Source organism: Cetorhinus maximus, unplaced genomic scaffold, assembly GCF_964194155.1.
Source record: "Cetorhinus maximus unplaced genomic scaffold, sCetMax3.hap1.1 HAP1_SCAFFOLD_1757, whole genome shotgun sequence".
NCBI lineage: Eukaryota > Metazoa > Chordata > Chondrichthyes > Lamniformes > Cetorhinidae > Cetorhinus > Cetorhinus maximus.
In genome coordinates, this window is record NW_027597697.1 from 64,320 (window position 1) to 68,940 (window position 4,621).

The window sequence follows — 4,621 nt, forward strand, 5'->3', positions numbered from 1 at the left end:
CCTCACATGTCCCCCACATTATATTCCCCTGCCAGTTTTTGCCCATTCGCTTAACCTGCCTATACCCCTCTGTTGGCTCTTTGTGTCATCCTCACCACTTGCCTTCCACCTATTTTTGTGTCATCCACAAACTTGGCAACAATCCAAGTCATTGATATATATTGTAATTAGCTGTGGTCCCAGAACTGATCCCCGTGGCACTGCACTAACTACAGGCTACCATCCTGAAAATGCCCTCCTTATCCCAACTCTCTGTTTTATATTAGTTAGCCAATCCTCTATCCATGCTAATACACTACCCCCAAACACCACGGGCTCTTATCTTATTAATTAGCCTTACATGCGCCACCTTATCGAATGTCTTTTGGAAATCCAAATGTATTACATCTACTGGTTCACCTTTACCTATTCTGCTTGCTTCAAAGAATTCTAATAAATTTGTCAGATATGATTTCCTCTTCATGAAGCCATGCTGACTCTGCTTGATTATATTATGCATTTCTAAATGCTCTGCTTTTACATCCTTGATAATAGACTCTACCATTTTCCCAATGACAGATGTTAAGCTAACTGGCCTATAGTTACTGGTTTTTTGGTCTCCCTCCCTTTTTGAGTAAGGGTGGTACTTTGGCAGTATTGCAATCCTCTGGGGCTGTTCCAGAATCTAAGGATGCTTGGAAGATTACTACCTGTGCGTCCACTATCACTGCAGTTACTTCCTTTAATATCATAGGGTGCACCCTATCAGGTCCAGGGGACTTATCAGTCTATTGCCCCATTAGTTTCCCTAGTATTTTTTCTCTAGTGATAGCTATTGCCATCACTTTGCCCCTTGATTATTTAGTATTTTTAGAATGCTATTAGTGTCTTCAACCATGAAGGTTGGTGCAAAGTATTTACTCAACCCCTCTGTCGATTGCTGGTTCCCCATTATTATTTCCCCAGCCTCTTTCTCTAAGGGACTTACATTCACTTTGTCTCTCTCTTCCTTTTTATATATTTAAAGGAGCTCTTACTGACCATTTCCATACTACTTGCTAGTTTACCCTCAATAGTTATGTTCTCCCTCTATATCATTATATTTTTTGGTCATCTTATTTTGGTTTTTTTTTTAACTTTCCTAATCCTCTGGCTTATCAATAATCTTTGCCACGTTGTTTGTTTTCTGCTTTCAATTTGATACACTCCTTAACCTCCTTGGTTCACCCCCTTCCCAGAATCCTTCTTCCTCTCTGGGATATATCTTTGTTGTGAGTCATCAACCATCTTCTTAAACATCTGCAATTGTTCATCCACTGTCCGTTATTCGAAACTCCACTCCAGCCAACTCTGCCCTCAATCCTTTGTAATTACCCTTTTGTAATTACCCTTCTTTAAGTTTAGCACAGTTGTTTCTGACCCGGGTTTCTCACTCTCAAACCGAACGCCCGATAAGTGGTACACAGTGGTCAAAAGGTCACTGTGGTAGGCGTAGGGAATGTGGAGCTGAGGCTCAGCCGCAATCTTATGATATGGCGGATCAGGCTTGAAGGCTGAGTGGCCGACTCCTGCTCTGTATGTTTGTACGACTAGGGCAGGATTTGAACCCAAGCCTCCAGAACATTAGAGCTTGGATTGCTAGCCCAGTGACATTACCACTACGTCACCATCTCCCATTAGACTGCACCAGATTTTTTCATTTTTATTCTACGCAACTAAGGAAACCTACATTTTGCAACGTGTTGTAGTTATTTGTATACACTGAAATGGTCATAAATGTGCTTTTTAAAAATTATTTTCTATATGGTTTTGTTTAACGATTGTCTATGACTACCTTTGAATTAAGATGAAGGTCCCCGTAAGGACCATCTGTTACTAGTTCCATGTTCCTTCTTTAGCCCTTACTGCTGCCATTAACACTCCCTTTGTCCTTTAGTTCATGGCATCCTTAACACTCTCTCCTTTGTCCCCACCTATCGCTGGCCTTCCATACAACTTCACCTGCTCCACCCCTCTTAAACAGTATACATTTAATCGCACTTCTACTCCTCTTCAGCTCTGCAGAAGGGTTGTACAGAGTCGAAACGTCAATCCTGTTTTTCCCTCTCTCGACAGATGCTGCTGGACCTGCTGAGCTTTTCCAGCATTTCCTCTGCTTTCGTTTCGCAGTATTTTTGCTTTTATCTGAATTAAGGTTCCCTGTTTCATTTCGGTGCAGACTCGATGGGCCGAAGGGCCCCTCCTGCGCTCTGTGAGTGGTGCAGCCATTCCAATTTGGCACCTGCGTCATGATGATTTTTCAGTAGCAATATCTTTCTGCCTGTCTCTTTTTGGGTGGGTGATTTGAGACGAGCCCCTTAACCATCTCTGCGGGACTGTCACACGCTCTGGGATATATGTCAACGTGTAAAATAATGCAACGATTGCACAGCCGCGAACATTTCAGACGAAAATCGCAGGTCACTTTTTGAGAACGTGAATGAAAACTCTAAAGCATTATGCATTTGTTTTTTAAAAAATTAAAAATCATGCGCTGTCGGTTTGAGGTTATTGAATCCTCAATCAATTGTGCGGGATTAATCCTTTATCCCTCAGCACTTGCATTCCATCTCTTAGCTTTCTGACCACTCAGACGGAGCCAGAGAGGCCTGAATACTGGACGCCATTTCTCATTATCTCCGTGAAGGTAACTATGATTGACTAGCAGGAAGTGAGCCTCGTTGGGGGAGGGGGGTGGTGGGGGGAATGAGAGTCGACCGCTTAAAAAATCTCGGCAACAGAAAATGCGTGGATCGCCTGGCTCAGGCTATCTGAAGGATACTTATCCACAGCTGAGCCCCTGACCGACGACAGGAAAGGCTGGGCGGATGAAGATGTCAGAACCCCAGAGAGGGGGAAAAGGGTGAGCCTTTGTCCCTGTGTCTGGTTAGCTCGCGTCATTAAGAGGGTAACAATGGGGAAAATAAAACACGGCTCACTATTTGTCTAAGGGACAGCGAGAGCTTCACTCTGGTGAAGTTAATCGGGGGCCTGTTCCTGCCTGAAAGTTGCAGCAAATGATATTTTTCTTCCTACTTTAATCATATTTTTTTTTTTTATAAAGAGAAGCGCATTTCATTTCAGCTCGAAAACTACAGAAAATGCAACGAATTCGTCTTTTCCTCGAAACTTGAAAGCAGAATACCGCGGGATGCAGTGAGGAACCTCGGTGAGGCCACAGCTGGAGCACTGGGTGCAGTTCCGGTCACCACATTATAGGAAGGATGTGATTGCGCTGGAGGGGGTGCAGAGGAGATTCACCAGGATGTTGCCTGGGATGAAACTTTTGAGTTATGGAGAGAGGTTGGATAGACTTGGGTTGTTTTCGTTGGACTGAGGGGGCGACCTGATGGAGGTGTACAAGATTATGAGGGGCATGGACAGGGTGGATAGGGAGCAGCTGTTCCCCCTTAGTTGAAGGGTCAGTCACCAGGGGACATAGTTTCAAGGTGAGGGGCAGGAGGTTTAGGGGGGGATGTGAGGACAAACCTTATTACCCAGAGGGTGGTGAGGGTCTGGAATGTGCTGCCTGGGAGGGTGGGTGGAGGTGGGTTAGCCTCACATCCTTTAAAAAGTACCTGGATGAGCACTTGGCACCTCATCAACATTCAAGGCTATGGGGCCAAGTGCTGGTAAATGGGATTAGGTAGGTAGGTCAGGTGTTTCTCACGTGTCGGTGCAGACTCGATGGGCCGAACGGCCTCTTCTGTACTGTGTGTGATTCTGTGACTCTGTGCTGGAAACCTGAAACAGAAACAGAACATGGTGGAAAAAGACTCAGCAGGTCTAGCAGCGTCTGTGGAGGGAGAAACAGAGTCAACGTACCGAGTCCGGATCACCCTTCCCAGGGCTCTGAATAAACAGGGTTAATGTTTTGAGTCAGTATGACCATTCTCAGAGCTCTGAAGAAACAGGGTTAACGTTTTGAGACAGGATGACCATTCTCAGAGCTCTGAAGAAACAGAGTTAACGTTTTGAGTCAGTATGACCATTCTCAGAGCTCTGAATAAACAGGGTTAATGTTTTGAGACAGTATGACCATTCTCAGAGCTCTGAATAAACAGGGTTAATGTTTTGAGTCAGTATGACCATTCTCAGAGCTCTGAAGAAACAGAGTTAACGTTTTGAGACAGTATGACCATTCTCAGAGCTCTGAATAAACAGGGTTAATGTTTTGAGTCAGTATGAGCATTCTCAGAGCTCTGAATAAACAGGGTTAATGTTTTGAGTCAGTATGACCATTCTCAGAGCTCTGAATAAACAGGGTTAATGTTTTGAGTCAGTATGAGCATTCTCAGAGCTCTGAATAAACAGGGTTAATGCTTTGAGTCAGTATGAGCATTCTCAGAGCTCTGAATAAACAGGGTTAATGTTTTGAGTCAGTATGAGCATTCTCAGAGCTCTGAATAAACAGGGTTAATGTTTTGAGTCAGTATGAGCATTCTCAGAGCTCTGAATAAACAGGGTTAATGTTTTGAGTCAGTATGACCATTCTCAGAGCTCTGAATAAACAGGGTTAATGTTTTGAGTCAGTATGACCATTCTCAGAGCTCTGAAGAAACAGAGTTAATGTTTCGAGACCGCATTATCCTTCTGCAGAGCT